At 34.9% G+C, this 19,580-nt stretch overlaps 1 long non-coding RNA gene across 2 annotated transcripts in view; it reads left to right on the top strand.

The window, feature by feature from the left end:
• The window catches only part of LOC139074169 (uncharacterized), a 73,366-nt gene extending 63,560 nt beyond the window's left edge, over positions 1-9,806 (top strand). For both annotated transcript variants that reach the window (XR_011523703.1, XR_011523704.1), the window contains exons 3-4: positions 112-2,608; positions 7,200-9,806. This is a non-coding gene — a long non-coding RNA (uncharacterized lncRNA). The remainder of the gene's footprint in view (positions 1-111; positions 2,609-7,199) is intronic.
• The last annotated feature ends 9,774 nt before the right edge of the window (positions 9,807-19,580 follow it).

Here is a 19,580-nt window from a genome sequence, read left to right as displayed (position 1 = left end):
AGGGTGAGGAGGAAGAAAGCAAAGAAGAAAGACTAGGGACACTTTGCCTGTTAAAATCATCCTACTGGAATCGGTTCTTAGCCTCTGTTTAATTTTTTCCTTTGTTAACAGTGAAAAACTACTAATTTGAAAAAGAAAGAAAATGCACAGATGAAATAGAATGCCCCAGGATTCACCTGCCCCAGCCACATCTCGAGTAATATCTCAGATATCAAAGCAACGCGCTGTCTTGAACTCAACTAGCAGGAGGACAAGTGTTTTTCCAGAATCTCCTCCTTCTATCTTCCTTTGACAGTCTCAAAAATCCCTAGAATGTCCATTCCAAGTCTCCACAAGCCTCTGAACCCCAAGCTAGCATGTTTTCCCTCTAGGATGGAAGAATAGAAAGATGAAAAACCCTGGATCCCTAAACACAGCCATGAGCCACTGTTTCAGTCTTGGACTCCATAACCCTACACTACTCATTGTGTGGGACTAATAACCCCTTTCTTGTTTGTCACATTTCTCTATTGTTTGCTGCCAAGAACATTTCTAACAGGCTGAGCCCTTAATGACAGGATGTGTTGCCTTATACCAGAAAGCTCTCCAAAAATGGAAGTAAGCCAAAGGTTGGTCAGGAGCTTATTAAATCATGTGGTCACAGGAGTGGCCAAGGTATAGTTAAGCACAACTTACCAGTTTGTTTCCAGAGAACCTTCCAGGCCATGATACTGAGCCTGACCCAGTCTATCGTACTGTTTTCCTTACTTGAGGCAATTTGCCTCTAAATCCCAATTGCCCCTCTAACAAATGGTCTCTCTGGGATCTCGCTTCCCACAAAAATAGATTTTTATAAATGAATCGCAAACATCAACAACGTTTAGGAAACATCATATGAGATTCCTGCGACTGTACCAGGGTAGCTGTTTTAAGGAATCCTGAACTGCATAGCTTGTTTAAGCAGTTTTCAAAGTTTCTAAGGTAGCATTGTTGGCATGTGTCAGAGAAAACACGAGGATTTAGGGGCAGTTTTAAGTAACCCCACAGATAGCCTATCAGAATTTCAGTCTTGATCTGGCCTAATGCTATTGCAAATTCAAAAAGTCTTCTGGGACTGGTAAGATTGGGGGAAGGAAGATAAAACTCATTATTAGAAACATATTTTTATTATACGATACCACACATTTTTCCAATCATAGATTTTCATTATTTCATAATTGTATGATTATGGCTATGTGTTTTGCTTATATTTGGTCTCAATATTGTATTAGAACAACAATCCTTAAATATCTATGTATTTAAGTATTGCATATTATTTACAGGAGAGGTATCTGTTTATTCAGAACATTCAAATCTTTACCTTGGAAATGAGAAAACTATGATTAAATATAAATAATAAATTTTTTTAAAAAATATCACTTAACCTCCAATCTCTTCCTCTAAAAAGAAAAAAAATACCTTCATAGGGTCCCATTTACTTTTCTTCATTTTCCTATACAATAGATCAGATTTCCCATTCCCCAGAAAGCTGGTTTTCTAACTTGTGAAAATCACAAATAGTCACCATTAATTTTAAATACAATGTTAGACACCTATGCTTCAAGTTAGGGCGAATTATTTTAATGTAATTATTCTAGTGGTTTCAAAATGGGATCAGTCAGAATGAATAATGAAATGCAAAATTGTCAAAATACTTGAGTTTGGACAAAAGAAAGGCAGACATTTCTTGAATTCTTCTGTTGCACATTATGCACTAAAAAACAGCAGCTATAATTCAGACAGCACTCCTACTGACTTCTACGTGAACACTGAAAACTTCTGTTTCAAATAGAGGTAATTAGTCAGTGATTAAGAGACAGAGAGTAATTAGTACAAAAGAGAATTGCCTTTGTTTGTAGAAGAGCTGCCAGTCCAAAAAAGAAGACTTAGGAGAAAACTTTTTTGAAGTGTCTAAAGTTTTAAGGTTAATTGATTCCAAAGTTAAAAGTTCAAAACTATCAGCACAAAAGTACAAAGTAAGGCCATATAAGTATACCCTTCAATGCGTGGTTCGCACTGTGTGGAATTCTCTTCCTCGCACCCTCACCTGCCTGCCTCTTCATCATTCAGGTTTAAACACACATGCCTTCTCTTCAGGGCCAGTTCCCTGATGAGCCTAGCTAAAGCAGACCCCAACTCTTTACTCTGCTTTTTCTTACTCATAATGTTCATCAGAATCTGAAATTAAATTATGATGCGATTTCTTTTTGGTTATCTGTCTCTCCTGCTAGAACGTTTATCATGTCCCCAGCTCTATCTCCAGTACGTATAATAGTGCCACACACATCAAGTGATCGACGACACATTTGTTGAAAAATGAATACCTAATACCTGGAGGAGCTTCTTTGTTTACCAAGATATACAGGGGTTAAATGCATTGGATGTTGTAAAAGATGTTATTCTTGGTAACAGCTGTATGAGTTTTCCAAGGATGTCTGGAAATAATGCACAGAATCAGTGTGCCATTGTTTACCTGAGACTTCATTAACGAGCACAGATGGCACCTCCTCTCAGAAGACTTCCTATTAAACAGAATTCCTCAGCTGTGATCTGAAAGCTTTTTCATTTGTGTCTCCTTCAATGGTGAATGGTGAGTATTATGTCCAATTCATCTTGTTTTAATGAGATCTTTCACTTAATTTTTTAAATAAAAATTGTCTATATTTAAGGAGTACAACAAGATGATTTGATATGTATACAGCTGGTGAAATGGTTACTACAGTTGAGCTAATTGACATATCTTCTCCTCACATAGTTACCTTTTGTGCATGTGTGTGTGAGAGATGAGAGTACCTGAAATTTACTCTCAGAAAATTGCCAGTATTGAATACAGTACTCTGTTGGTGGAAATGTAAATTGGTTCAGCTGTTGTGGAAAACAACTATTTTTTTTTTTCTTTTGTTGAGCAAGATTCGCCCTGAACTAACATCTGTGCCAGTCATCCTCTATTTTGTATGTGTGTCACCGCCACAGCATGGCCACTGACGAGTGGTGTAGGTCTGTGCCCAAGAACTGAACCCGGGCCACCAAAGCAGAACATGCCATACCTAACCACTAGGCCATGGGGCAGTCCCCTAACTCATCTCTATAATTGTCTCAGTATCTAATCCTGCATGTAGTATCATTGGCTAAAAAAATCACATTGAATGAATAACTCAAAGCCTCACAAGACGCAAACTCTGTTCTGATGAAAACACTCTCCTTCCAAGTATATAACAGAGCTCTGCCCACACCAGTGCTGTCCAAACTGGAAAGCCTAGTTCTTTAATACACCCCACTTTTCCTTATGATCTATCACAGAGCCATTTCTACACCTGGAATCAGTGCAGTTGGACTACTTTCACAGCACAATTTGTAAAATAACAGTTGTCACTTACTGTATTAGCTGACCTCTTATAACTGTTCCTTTTTCCCACTATCCTCAGACCAGTCTAGGTAATAAAAACAATGTATGGATAGCACTGGTGAACCAACAGAAATTGCTGCAGCTTCCCTTATATCTGCCCATCCTCCTAGTCTAAGTAAACAAGTTTAATTTCCAGTTGGCCCCAGAAGATCATATTTGTCTACAGATATAGTAAGACCCAAACCTTTTCATGTCAAGAAAAACACTGAAGGGGGGAGTTAAGTAAAAATCTTACTATCTTAATCAATTATGCAAACAAACTGAATATTTATGATTTTTCCCTTTTTTTTTTTTTTTGGTGAAGAAGATTGGCCCTGAGCTAACATCTGTCACCACTCTTACTCTGTTTTTTTTCTTCTCCCAAAGTCCCCAGTACATAGTTGTATATCCTACTTGTAAGTCATTCTAGTTCTTCTATGTGGGATGCCACCACAGCATGGCTTGATGAGCAGTGTGTAGGTCCATGCCCAGGACCCCAACCAGCGAACTTCAGGCCACCAAAGCAGAGCAAGCAAAGCCAACCACTCGGCCATGGGGCTTGACCCTATTTATGATATTTAATTGAGTTTAATATCTCATTTTTGTATTGTCATAAGTCTGAAATAAAGTCACTGTAAATAATCTTCTACCACTTCTTGTACTTCATGTTTAATATTTTAGATCGTAGATAAAAATGTACTTTTGAGGGAAGCCATTTCACGTTTATAATGTATGCTGGACCTCAGAACAGACGTTGGAGATGAAGATTCCACAGATGTTTATTGACATATAAAAGGCATTTTTTATTTACTTTCTAAAAGCCACATACTTGTTCTCTTTAGTAAACAATGTGATTACTTTTTACTAAACTTCTCATTTTTTGGAGAGAAAAATAAACTCTATGCATTCAAAGAAATATTTTTAAGTACATTACTCTATATACCAAAGCTTAAGAGAGATTTTTCCCTAAAATTATTCCTTAGAAATAATAGGACACCTTATGATTATATCCATATAAATACTGTCCATATAATTATTCTCATATTATAGGGGCATGTTCAATATGTCGCTATATTCTGAATAATATAACACTATCTAAAGAGATATTAATCTAAAAAATTCTCTATTAATACCACATTTGGATGATTAGAGCAATCATATGTGTAGTGAAAACAAAACAAAAAGTAAAAATCAATATGGCATAGAAATTTAAAACACATATAATGATATTTGGGCTCTGATTCGTACAATTTCAAATGCTCTATATGGTCATACACAAGCATTTTCAATCAACTTCAAAACCGTACAGGAAAATGGGTGCCATGCAGACCAGGAAATCTTTTCAGGTCCAATTTACCATTCACTCAAAGACAAACATAGGCCACACTTGGCGTCAGTTCACTAAAAACGATACGGCACAGGAAACACAGGCTGTCGGCAGGGCAGTGTCAAACACTCCACACTGATGACAGGAGTCCTCACAGCAATCCGTACAGCGGTCCACACAGCCCCCCAAGTGACAGTAAGACGTGGGAGGAAAAGACTCGCCTTGGTCAAGTGAAAGAGGCAGCCTGGCTTAAAAGCCTCCTGCCTCACAGGAAACTACACCTCTTGTAAGAATCTACAGGCATAACTTACAGGACCCTGGAAGCATACGCCCAGTTGCAATAACCACCACACTTAGGGAAGCCCAAAAGTATAAGGCCTTAATGCCCTTATCAGTAATTTATAGCTCCTTAACAGTTTCTCTCGGATTTGCCAATCTGCGGTCATTTTGATCATAAATAATGTTGCTAATAATACAGTTATTCTATCTTTATCAAATTCCTAGGGGGAAAACATGGTGAATTGAATCATAATTATTCATACAGAAAAAATCAGACTGAAGGAAACTCTGTAGGTGAAATGCCCTAGGTTCTTCAACAAATATATCATAAGGAAAATAAAGAGTTATAGATTGAAAAATAATTAAGAGACATTGACTTTTAAAAAATGGTCAAGACTGAAGTAGAACCTAGGGCATGCACACTTTATTGCCAAAGCTGTAAAGAAATGTGTTACTGGTTACTATAAATGTCGGGACTGTGCTTAACTTTGGAGGGAGAAGGGTTTGCGCTCGGGGCAGACCACACGGAAGGGTTTCTAGGGTGGCTGTAAAAGTACTCTTTCCGTTTGCATTTTGGTAAAATATACATAATATAAAATTTATAATTTTAACCATTTTTAAGCACACGGTTCAGTGTCATTAAGGATAATCACACTGTTGGGAAGCCATCACTATTGTCCATCTCTAGAGCTTATCATTCCAAACTGAAACTCCACACCCATTAAACTCCCCCTGCTCCCTTCCCCCAGGCGCTGGCAGCCCTCATGCTACTTTCTATCTCTATGAATTTGACTGTATTGGGTACATCATAAAGTGGAATCATACAATATTTGTTTTTTTGTGTCTGGCTTATTTCACTAAGCAGAACGTCTTCAAGTTTCATCCATGTTGTAGCATATATCATAATTTCATTCTTTTAAAGCCTGACTATTCAACTGTACGTATATACTACATTTTGTTTCTCCATTCATCTGTCAGTGGACACTTGGGTTGCTTCCACCTTTTAGCTATTGTGAATAGTGCTGCTATGATCATTTGTGTACAAGTATGTGTTCAAGTCCCTGTTTTCAATTCCTTCGGATATATGCCCAGAAGTGCAAATTTCTGGAGCATATGGTAATTCAACGTTTAATTTTTCTGAGAACCTGCCATGCTTTTTTTGAAAAGTGCTATTTCTTGATCTGGGTTTTACAAGAAGTTTAAGACAAAATTATCGATAGCCTTATGCTTACCTCAGGGGACACCTAGAAGTGTGGTCCTGACTCTTGGCCAAGGACGTGTGGGCCAATGATTTATGATGGCTGTTTAAAGCTCTAAACGCCCCAGCGTACACTCAGGGCCAGCTGGTTTATTGATGACTTACATCTGGTGTAACTGCTTTAACAGCCTGACTTGGCCTTAGCATTCCTGCAACCAGGATTTTTCACACATATCTTAGAGGCTTATGATCTGGAGGCAAAAACACCTTCTTAACTAAGAAATGACCCTGGAGAACTGCACCTAGAGGTCTCGTGGGGCCTTGATATTTGCCGGTACTTCCTTTCTCCTACCGTTATATTTTTGCCCTCCATGAGGAGGCTCTATGGAGTCTTGTGAGCCCTTTCAATTATCCAAAGCTGTGTAGCCATTGCAAAAAGAATACTTGCCCTGTATTTGCCTTGTATAGTTTTATTTGTATGGTTTACTTAACAATAAAAAAGGTAAAAACAGGATATTTCTAGTAACCAAAATCCCCTCTCCCACGCCCTCTCTTAATCGCTTCCCGCCACAAATGTTAAACACTGTCATTACTTCTAGAGCTATTGATTGGTTTTGCCTGTTTGTAAATCTTACATGTGGAATCATACAAAATGTACTCTTGTGTCTTGCTTCATGAATTGCTTCATGAACTTTCCTGCTGTTTAGTATTTAGTTATGTGAATATGACAAAATATATTCATTCTACTGTTGCTAAAGATTTGGGTTGTTTCCCGTTTCAGGCTGTTATGAACAGTGCTGCTATGGACTATGCATATCAATTGGTAACATACATAAACATTTCTGTTGGACATAAACCTACAAGTGCAGTTACTGAATCATTATACGCAAATGTTCTGCTTTTTGTGTCTTGTTTAAGAAATCTTTGCCTACATAGAAATTATTTGCCTAAGTATTCTTCTAAAAGATTTTTGTAATTCCTTTTACATTTAGATCTCAACCTATCTGAAATTGGTGTGAGATGAGTCAAGACACATTTATTGTTCTATATGGACGTCCAATCGACCTAGAAGCACTTACTGAAAAGGCTATCCTTTCCTACTACACTTTTGTGACATCTTTGTAAAAATCAAGGATGGATGGATGGATGGATGGATGGTGGATAGACAGACAGATGGATGGATAAATAGGTATAGATATAGACATAGATATAGATATACGTGTACATGTATATACAGATAGATACAGACTGTTCCTGAATTCTCTATTCTATTCCATTGCTCCAAATATTACATTATCTTAATCATTGAGCTTTATTATAATTCTTGATCTGTGGTAGTGTGTAAATCCTCTAAGTTTGTTCCTCTTCTTCAGGATCATTTCGAATTTTCTTGGCCTTTTGCATTTCCATATAAATTTTAGAATCAGCCTATCAATTTCCATAAACACACAGTGGTAATTGCTGGGGTTTTAAGTAGGATTACATTGAATTTATAGTATAATTTGAAGAGAATCACCTTTACAATATCAAGTCACCCAATTCAAAAATGTGGTATGCCTCTCTATTTATTTGGACTATCTTTAAATTAAGTCAAGGATATTTCTTATTTTTGTAGAGTGGTCTTTCACATTATTTATTACATTTATTCCTAATTATTTGAGCATATCTCCTTCTCTCCTTTTTCAATATGCATCTTACTGATCTATATTCCTCTTAATAAATTAATCTAATGAATTTTTAATTTCAATTATGGTATTGTATTTTTCTGCTCTGGAATTTTATTTGATTTGTGGAGTCATTCTCTGATGAAATTATTAATCATGTTATCTATTCTCTTATATATATTAATCACAATTCTTTTACAATTTGTATCCAAAAACTTCAATATCTAAACCATTTGTGTATCTATTTCTAACCTCTGTCTTATTTTTCCTGATGCCTTTTCTTGTAAGTCTGGGAAACTTTTACCAAATTTTAAATATTTTCCTTGAAAGATTGTACAAATTTTGGACAACGCAGTGTTTCTCCATAGAAGCTTTACCTTATCCTCTGAGCAGCAAAAGAGTGGCAGATCGTTGCAATCCAACCAGGGACTGAACTGATTCGAGGCTGGGCTGGGAGCGTTAATCTCCGTCTAACCCAATTTACCGCACTTCTTGTATGTAACCCTCCAAGGTTCCCAACGGAGTGCATCCTGGAGACCTTGGCATTCCTGTTCTTCAAAATGTTTTCTAAGCTCTCCAAGAGTGCATAAAACTGTATTCTGCTTTTCATTCTTTTTTCATTTGACTTCACAGTCTCTTGCCCTTCTTTGGTAAATCAGCAAATATATAGAAGAGAAAATTAATGGTACCAAATGTTGGGTTCTCTCTCCCTGTCCCTGATTTCTCTCCAAAATCTTGGCCCCTTAAGTCTTAGATCTTCTGGCAATCCCAAATATGAATTTTTTACTCTCTAGATCTGTGATACTATCTAAAGTTTTTCTGGCTTTTCTTCTACTCAGCTTCTTGCCTCTGTCCACATTCTCAGCCTTTTGACTTTTGCCATTAATTGGCAAATGTCCTGAGAGAATAGTCACATTCAGAACATTAGATTTATCTCATTTGGGACTGCCAGATAAGACTCAGAATGTATGCTACATTTGGGACATATTTATCCCTAAGAATTGTCCATTGTTTATCTGAAACTGAAATTTAATGGGGCATCCACTATTTTTATTTGCTAAATCTGACAACCCTAATCTCAGCACACATCCCTTCTCTCTCGGATCTGGATCTTCAAGACATAGCTGCCTCAGCAGTCCTCTGATGCCATCAAACCAATGGTATTTTCAGTTCTGCTTGTTAACTTTTTACCCCCTTTCCAGTTGTTATGAGCAGGGGCATTGGCTATTCCATCATATCCAGAAGCAGTAATTAATAATATTTTCTTAAAATTAAATAGTGTATTCTTTGTACCATAAGGGATTGGTTAAATATATAAAACAGGAATAACAGTAATCTTATACACTTAATAGTTACACGTTTGTGTAGATAAATATTAACTTAAATATATTAATATACTGAATGTAAAAATATTTCTTGATTCCTATGCATGATCATACTATCAGATATTTATTCACCAAAACAGCCACCCTTTATACTTGAATTAATGATTTATTTGATTTTTGTATGTACATATCATCTAATTTTTGAACTGTGAACATATAATGCTCCTGTAATAAATGATTTTTAATTATAGAGAAAATAAAAAGAAACATTATTGAAGCATTTTCAGTTTATTAAACACACAATGTGCTTGTTCACCTCCAGGCCTTTGTGGAGATTACTCTCTTTTCTAGAACCCTTTTTCCTACCTTGCCTGGTGATGGACTCTTTCAGATGACACATTTCCAGTGAAGCTTTACCTAAAACACCAGTTTCTTTCAGTTGAGCATATATTTTAGTTAGTTTGCTTGGGCATATATTTTTCCATAAAAACTTAAACTTGCTAATTATAGTGCCCCCAAAATACCTAGGTTTGACTAATCTGTTTTACTTATACGGTATTTAATACACATTTAATAGATGTTTAATATTTAATAAATATTGTTGAATAAATGAGCAGTATGAATTTATTGTATAATGAAAGAAAAAGAGACTATCAACAGACAAGAGGACTTCTAATTCACAAAATCCTCCATAAATATTATTTCTCTCAAATCAGATTTTGATACATATTAACTGGCGGAGGAATGGAGGTTACACTCCCTGAGAATTTCAAGAAGAACAGGTATTTTATTTTGCCATTTATGTTCAGACTTTTATGTTTCAGCAATCTGCGTTCCCAAGGGCGGGATTGATAAAGTCTTATAAGTGATAGAGAGCTTTACACATGCCTAACTAGGTCACCCAGTGAGCCACGGCATATTTAGGTCTCTTCTTTCGCAGCTTGTCTTGTCATATCTGTTATTAACTTCTATTTTTTTACTTTAATTGGTTCATAGGAGTTCTCTCAATATATTCATTATATTTACTCTTTGACATAATTCGGTTTTATTTTCTCAGTTTGCTATTTGAAATGGGAATATATTAAATTAGCTCTTTAAAAAAACTCTATAAAAATAAGACATCTAAAAAAGAAAGAAGCACATCCTTTTCAATATTGATTGATTTTATATTAATAAGTGTTTAAAAATACTTATTAAGCAAATGCTATGTGTTAGGCATTGGGGAAGAAATGACAAAGAAGAGAGACATAGTCCCTGTGTTCATGGGACTGAAAACAAAGACATTCATAGGTTCAAATATAATTCTTAGAAAATATTTTGTGCTTTGTACTTATGCTTGGAAAGATAATCTTACATGTACTTGAGCTATGAATTAAACCTTTAATATTTAGAATGTATTTAGATACATAAGAATAAGATATGATCCAACATGTGAATTCTATACTTGTTATAAATGTGGTTTTGAAATATAATTGTGAACATGCATGCCTTAGATGAAATGTAAGTTCTTTAATAGCTGATTACATGAATTAGACCTACTTAAAGTAATTCTGTCCAAAATGAGAACTTTGACAAATTTCATATGATATTCTGATCCTTCGTGGGAATACTTGAAAAGAATCAAAGAGTTAGTATTCACAGCCTATTCAATATAAATTTTTAAAAGGAAAAAGACATATCTTTAATTAAAAGGAAAGTTAAAAGAGTAGGAGGAACTAAGATGTACTCAACTTCAATGACACTATTAGAAAATAATTATTTCAAAAACAGCTTATCTATTGAAAGGTGCAAACCACCAGGATCTTGATTGCTGTAAGCAATTTTATAACTTCTTTAAGCAGATAAATTAAACAAAGAGAAATTAATTTCAGCCTCACAGTAAGACTCATCATCTTTCAAAAATCGAGTATCTTCTGCAATATAGTTCTTTGTACATCTGTCAGTAACAGGAATTTGTGAGCAACTACTGAATTCCTGCCTTGAAACGTTCATCATGAGATTTGGACTGATAGCTTCGTGTCATAGTAGGACATTATTCTTTTTCGTCTTTAGATCTTTTACCAGGACTATGCACCATCCACCCCCCACACACACACGTAGACATACACAGGTAGCAATAGAAAATATGTCTGTGTTTAGTTTTTCATTCCTCAATAGTAACATAGGTCTACAATTTTTCTGAGCAGCAAATATAAATATTTAAAAGGTTAATTTGGAAATACTTTTAACACTTAAAAAAACTTTTTAATTTTTAAATATAAACACAATTTATTTAAACTGAAAAAAAAAAGCAGTTTACCCATTTCTCCCAGCCCCACCCCCGACCTCTGACAACGACCAATTTGTATCTATGAGCTTATTTATTTATCTTTTTATATACAATCATGCAACACTTAATGATGAGAATACCTTCTAAGAAATGCATCGTTGGGCACTTTTCTTGTTCTAACAACATCATAGAGTATACTTACATAACCCTAGATGGTATAGCCTACTACACTCCTAGGCTATATGGTACTGATCTTATGAGACCATCCCTGTGTATGTGATCTGTTGTTGACTGAAACATCATTATGTGGTGTGTGACTACATATATATATTTTTCAAATTCCACATATAAGAGATATCACGCAGTATTTGTTTCTCTCTGACTTATGTCACTTAGCATAATGCCCTTGAAGTCCCTCCATATTGTGGCAAATAGCAAGATTTCACTCTTTTTTATGGCTGAATAATATTTCATTGTATATATATACAACAATATCTTTATTCATTCATTCGATGGACACTTACATTGTTTCCATATCTTGGCTATTATGAATAATGCTACAATGAACATGGGGCTGCATATATCTTTTCAAGTTAGTGTTTTTATTTTCTTCAGATAAATACCCAGAAGTGGAATTGTTGGATCATATGTATTTCTAGTTTTAAATTTTTGGGGAACTTCCATACTGTCTTCCATAGTAGCTGCACCAATTTACATTCCCACCATCAGTGCACAAAGTTTTTGTTTTTTCCACATCCTCGCCAGCACTTGTTATTTCCAGTCTTTTTGATAGTAGCCATTCTAACAGGTGAGGTAATATCTCCTTGTGGTTTTAATTTGCATTTCCCTGATTATTAATGATGTACAGCATCTTTTCCTGTACTTGTTGGCCATCTGTATGTCTTCTTTGGAAAAATGTCTATTCAGATCTTCTGCTTATTTTTTAATCAGATTGTTTGTTTTTTTGCTATTGAGTTGTATGAGTTCTTTATATATTTTGGATATTAGCCCCTTATCAGATACAGGATTTGCAAATATTTTCTCCCATTCAGTAGGTTGCCTTTGCATTTTGTTGACAGTTTCCTATGTTGTACAGAAGCTTTTTAGTTTGATATAGTTCCCCTTGTTTATTTTTGCTTTTGTTGCTTTGGGTGTCAAATTCAAAAAATCATCAAGACCTATGTCAAAGACCTTGCTGACTATGTTTTCTTCCACATTTTTCAATATTTAAAAAAATTTAAATATTTTATTTTTTCTATCTTACACAGGTGAAGGGAATAAATTACTGCAATCTGCTCATTTTATTTCTCGAACCCAGTTTCATGACTTTAAAACAATTGCCAGCCTAGAATTCTGTAGAGGACAGGACACTAGACAGAGTGGCTTTGAGTAAGTCTCAGTAGAGAATGATGTGAACTGTGGGGAATTAGTGAGTGAGAGTTCCACCAAAAAGCAATTTTTCCCAGCTCCAGCCAATTTTTGCCACAGGAATGTGAGTTCAAAGTTGCCATTATTTTTATCTAGATATTTATACAAAATCTCCAAATGCTTAAACACTGAAAAGACCAAATAAGACCTACACGTGGCCCACCGGACCCAAGTTCATGGCTTGTGCTTTAAAGTGAAATGGGAAGGGAGTACACCTGCTTCGAACTGAGTCTCTTGATCTTGTGTTTTGCTGTGCTCTGAACCTCTTAAAAAGTTTTATAAACCTTGTCTTATTAGTGTATCTAACCAAAGTGATTTCGAATAAACTGTGTGATTAAAAGTCTCCTGTAAAATTTGACAGGTATATTACAAATAATAAAAAGTACAATGGGAAAAGTAACAAATTAAAATGATAATTATAGAACATTAAAGATAAATAGGATCATATAAATGACACAACCAACTCCCTAATTAGCAAATGAGGAAATTCTAGCCCAAGATAGTGACTTATTGTCACGTTTTAATAAGGAAATAATAAAGCATATTTTATACACTGAGTGAGGAGTGTGGAAGCTATGGTAACCCACAGAATCTTTAGATGAGAAAAATTATTACAGTTTTTCCTCGGGGCTGCTAGGGAATCCACTCAAAAGGCATAGAGTTCAAAGTGTGTTTCCTTGTTTGTTTGTCAGATCAATTTTTAAGGCTCTGTCTTTGACATTGCTGTAAGGAAGCTGTGCCACCCAGAAGAATCACATCTCTGATTTATAATTTCTTGGAACATCTACCCACTTCCAGGCTAATTTCACAGCAAATGACAGAAATTATAATTGACTATTTCTGAGATAAAGGGAAGCTTTTGAGAAATAAGCAGCAAGTGAAAATAAAATCTATTAAATTAGAAAAAGGAAAGAATCCTTGATAATTGAGGACACACAATTTCCGTGTACCTGTGCCACAGCCATGTAGGTGCCCCTGGAGTCCAAGTTTGTCTGTGATCATTAGAAAGTCTTCTGTAAGATGTATATGTTGTTCATATTTTAAAAAATACTAAATGCAAAGGATAAAATTTTCATCTTACAGCAGAACTTTTAAAATAGTTATTTTTCTCAAATATCTTTTTATGCTTTGTAACCAAAAGATCACTATAATCTCTTAATGTTGAGGTAAAAACAAACAAAAGACAGAGGTCACGGACTCTTAGGATAAAAGCAGAAGCAAGTTCCCAAAGAGCAAACTCAGTCCCTTTCCACAGTGAGCTGCCTCTCCTTTGCAAGTATTTTTAATGCTCTAAAGCCGTACCCAAAACATGACTTCTTTATTTTGAAATAATTTTCTTCCCTTTGGACTACATTTTAGAAACCAGCCAAAAAGAACTGTTTAAGTCTCAGATGATTCCTTTGAGTCCCCAAATATTTTACTTCAATTCATTTTTTCAGAAATTAAATGAAAATTATAATTAATTCAATTAAACAAACATCAAATAAGTGTAAGAGAAGAAGAGTAAAATACAGTTCTCGGCCCCAAGGAGTTCACAATCTTATAAGGAAATTCTATACATGATAAAGTCTCAGTACACAGTGTGTAGATGTATAAAAGATATAGCAAGAGAACAGAAAAAGCAAAGGAATTAATTCATCCTGGATGAAGATGGGGAGTCTTAAAGTTTGAAGTTAAAGAAGGAAGTTGAGAAAGACATCAGCAAAATGGTGGAGTAGGCAGCTCCAAGCTCTTGCTTCCCCACAGAAAAATTGAAAAGCAAGCAGAAACTGTTAGAATCAATTTTGTCAGAACGCTGTAAAACAGTCAAAGGTTTATGGTAACCAAGTGTATACTGAATGAAGAAAAAGACCACTTGAAAATGACATGGAAGCTTTGGTTTGTACTTACCCTTTCCTCAACCCCTCCCCCAGCATGGCAGCAGTCCGGAAGCTGGGGAGAACATAAATTGGTGCAACTGCTGTGGAAAGCAGCTTGACAGTTCCTCAGAAAGCTAAACATAAAATTACCCTATAACCAGAAATTCCACTCCTGGGTGCATACTCAAAAGAATTGAAAGCATGAACTAAATAGAGACTTGTACACTAACGTTCATCAGCATTATTCACAATAGCCAAAAGGTAGAAACAACTCAAGTGTCCATTAACGGATGAATGGATAAATAAAATATGACATTAAGCCATAAAAAGGAATGAAGTGCTGGGGCCGGCCCCGTGGCAAGGTGGTTAAGTTCGCGCGCTCTGCTTCGGTGGCCCAGGGTTTCGCCGGTTTGGATCCTGGGCGCAGACATGGCACCGCTCACTAGGCCATGCTGAGGCAGTGTCCCACATGCCACAACTAGAAGGACTCATAACTAAAATATGCAACTATGAACTGGGTGGATTTGGGGAGAAAAAGCAGAAAAATAAAAAGATTGGCAACTGTTGTTAGCTCAGGTGCCAATCTTAAAAAAAAACAATGAAGTTCTCATACCTGCCACAACGTGGATGAGGCTTGAAAACACCATGCTAAGTAAAATAGACCAGACAAAAATCATATGATGCCACTTAAATGAAAAATCGAGAATATACAAATTTATAGAGACAGAAAATAGATTAGAGCTGGCCAGGAGCTGGGGGTAAGTATGAATGGGGCATTATTGCTTAATAGTGACAGAGTTTCTGTTTGGGATTATGAAAGTTTTGGATGAGGTGTGATAGTTATACAACACTATAAATGTAATTTATGTCACTGAATTGTGCACTTAAAAATGATTGAAATGGCAAAAATAAAATAAAATATATAAATAAAATTTAAAAGTCTTAAGTAATGTGTAAATATGGTCCTGAAAGATGACTAGATTTCCAGAAGATAAAAAAACAAAATGACAGAAAAGGAATGACATGAATAAAGGCACAGAAAGCAGAGTTTGTAGGTAAAACTGGAAAGGGAGGCTGGTACTGGATTGTGGGAATCCTTAAGGCCAAGTGGGATCTGTTCTGTAGGAAGAGGAAGAGTTGAAGACAACAGAAGAGGGGGAGTGATATGATCACATCTATAAATGTCAATAAATTGGGGACGTTTTAGAAGGAGGGATAAATTGGAAGGTGTAAGATCAGTAAGGAGATTATTGCAAAAAATCTGTGAGATGGAACCATTGGAGAAAATGTAGGGGGAGATATGAAAGAAATATTGGAAGTGATTGAGAAGCAATGGACATAGAGAATGTAGAAATGTCTAAATTACCTATTAAATTGATGACAATGCCAGATACTACAGGTATACTGCCCAGGTATCACTTACATCAAAGTATATACCCTAATATTGTATTAATGTATCAAATGGGACATAAGTTCTAAAACCCTCTGCCCTTTTTATTATGTCTCCCTTCCTGCCTGTGTATTAGGCAGCGCTATCTATTAATGTTGCTAAAAAAGAAAAAAGAAAAAAGAAAAGAAAGTGAAGAAGAAATCTGCTGGGAAAGAAGAAGAAGCATTATAACTAATTACAGACAGCAAGCTGCAGCGTTCAATAGAAGTCTACACTGATCATTTTTGCAAATCCCAAAGGGCTTTGTTTTTAAAATACCTTTTCTAACAGTACTTCAATAACATAAAATTCTGAGCAGTGTCTCACAACATGGAGCCAAAGAGAAAAGAAGGTTATTCAATGCCAACATTCTAGTTAAATTCCTTGTCTATAATATAATTATGCTCCATGTAGACAATGCACACATGATCATTTTGCTCTTTTGTCCTTCAGCTGCCTACCGATGACAAGGGGACAAAACGTGCAGTTTGTTGTAGGCTTGAGACTCAATATGGCTCATCACTCATTCAAATGAGGAGGGCTATGTGCAGATCACTAACTCTGGCCCCGGGAATCCTAGCTATTTATTTGACTATGCTGTACTCTGGTGTGCATCTCCCATCTGAATTTAGATACAAGTTGATTTGCAATTCTGGTTGCCTATAGACATATTAGTCCTACTCCTATGTAAAAGTAGGCAGACAGACTAATAGTGTCACAGACTTGTTTCCCAAATGAGCAAAGATAGCGAATACTAGAACGGAAAGAATTTCTTTTGTTTGACTTTATAGTTTCATGCAGTAAAAGTTAAACACACACACACACACACACACACCCCTGATCATAATCCATTAATGTGTCTCAGTTAAAGCTTTTTAAGAAAAGTGTATTTTTTTAAAGAAAGTATATTGGTAAGATGATTGCTCTTCTTGTTTCTTTCCCTCCTACATGAGCTTTTCTGATTTCATTGGTAAACAAAATTCCTGGGGGAAAAAATCGACTGGATCTTTGCTCTAAGCTGTAATATTCTTTGTTCTTTATTATATTTATATTATTACTCTTCCCAATCATGGTACTGGCAGCAAAATCTTGAGCCATATATACTATGCAATTTTATTTTGATGGCATTGCAAATTAAGAGATACTGATGGAATAATTTCCCCTCATTCAGATGGAACAGAGCATAAATACAAGGATGAGAGAAGTGCTGTCATTATAGATTATACAGATATTAAAAGGATAATATGGAAATGTTGTAAATAAATTTATGCCAATACATTTGGCAGCTTAGATGAAATGGAGAAATTCCTTGAAAGCCACCAACTATTGAAAGCTCATTCGAGGATAATAAGATCACTGAATAGCCCAGTAGCTAGCAAATAAATTGTATTTGTAGCTTAAAAACCTTCCCACAAAGAAATCTCTAAGCTCAGATGGCTTTAGTTAGGAATTCTACCCAAAAGTTATGGAAGAAATAATACAAACACTTTCAGAAAATTGAAAAGCAAAGGAATACTTCCCAAGTCATTCTACTTGATTAGCATGATTACCCTGATGCTCAAAATGGTCAGAGATATAAGAAAATAAAACCACAGAATAATATTTCTCATAAAACAGGATGCAAAAATTCTCAACAAAATTTTAGCAAACAAATCAAACAATATATAAATAGGATAATATATCAAGGCCAAATGTGGTATAAATCAACAATGTAAGGATGATTTAACGTTTGAAAACTAAGATGTAAACACACCATGTAAAAAGTAGTATAAGCAAATAGTGGTTGAAATCTAGAATATGTAAAAACTATTGAAATCAAAATGGAAAAGAAAAGCAATTATTTAGATAAATGGGTTAAAAATAAGATGATATTTTTTCATAGAAGAAGAAAGAGAAAAGATCAATAAACGAAGAGAGATTCAAAGAGCAGAATTCAGAAAATAATAGAATAAAATCAAAATATATTCTTTTGTATCTGCTAGATTTTTAAAATTAAAAATGTAGAGACTCTCCTATTATTCAGCAATAGATACATTGAATTTACAGTTATAAAATCAACTGGGATGTATCTCAGACACATAATATTAAGCAAAAAAAGTAATTTTCAGATAACAATGCCATTTAGATAAAGTTAAAAAATGTAAAAGTAAATCATACAGCTCAATACGCATATTATGTACAGTACACTAAATATATGAAGGAAAATAAAGGAAATTGAAAAGAACAGAAAAATTTCAATATTAGTGATCTCCATGAAGAAAAAAGGAATGTCACACAATGGGTTTCAATGACCCTAGCAGTGTTCTATTTCTCAAGGACAATGAGGAAACTCAAGCGTTCATTGTATTATTCTGTGTGCCTTTGATAAACTACTTGACATTAAAAATAAAGGCCCTATGTTAAATATATATATACAGAATATAATATATATGAATCAATAAATACATACATGTATGTATGCACGTACACACACACACACCCCGCTAAACTTCAACATTTGTGTTTTACTGCTTAATGGATTGATGGACTGTAGGAATTATTGTCCTTAAGGAAAACTTTTTTTTCATTTATGCTTTGATGTCAAAAAAACAAACCTTATGTACATAAGTAAGTTCTTTTGTGCTTGATTTAAACAATAGAAGCTGACACTTCTCAGGGATTTTTTTTTTTTTAAAGTAAAGATATGCCTTAAACTTAAACCTATGTCTTTTCATTCCAAGTCACAAATCCTAATTATTAGAACTAAGAGCTGATCACCTGCAAGCTCAACTTCCGATCCCTAAACCTTATTTCTAGGATACAGAGAGCAATCATTGTATTTCTATGCGTCACATTCCTGGGTATTTGTTTCCAATCGGGAAAGTTACCTTGACAACCAAACCACTGACTTACATCGAGCACCTGATTTATCCTCAGCTTCAGTGTCACTCCAAAAATTGTTTTGCCTACAATACTGAAGTTTACTCTTTAATTAAAATTGTACCCTTCACCCCTTTCCAATTGTCTTAAGAAAATCTCTTTTATTACAACCAATTTATAATAAACAGTTGTTTAAAAATAATTGCAAATGGCTTAACAGACTCATATCCTCAAACACGTTTTAAAAATTAATAGAATTGAATCTTACCCTACAATTCATCTGAGTATATTAATTTGCAACCAAATGACTTTATTTCCGTTGATGGAATATGGTTAATCTGCACATACTTAAAACAGTAGCTAAAAAAATACATTTAACATAATTCCCCTACATATCTAAAATAAAAATTCTCATTATTTATAATAAATACACAGTATTTTTGTCTGAGCCAGCTTTATAATTTTCTATTTCTTAGAAATGCATGATTGTTGAAAGATAATTCAAAGTTACATTATTCAAGTGTGTATGGTGAAAATGCC

The sequence above is a fragment of the Equus przewalskii genome, chromosome 1, assembly GCF_037783145.1.
Source record: "Equus przewalskii isolate Varuska chromosome 1, EquPr2, whole genome shotgun sequence".
Classification (NCBI taxonomy): domain Eukaryota; kingdom Metazoa; phylum Chordata; class Mammalia; order Perissodactyla; family Equidae; genus Equus; species Equus przewalskii.
This window is presented reverse-complemented; position numbering and strand designations above follow the sequence as displayed.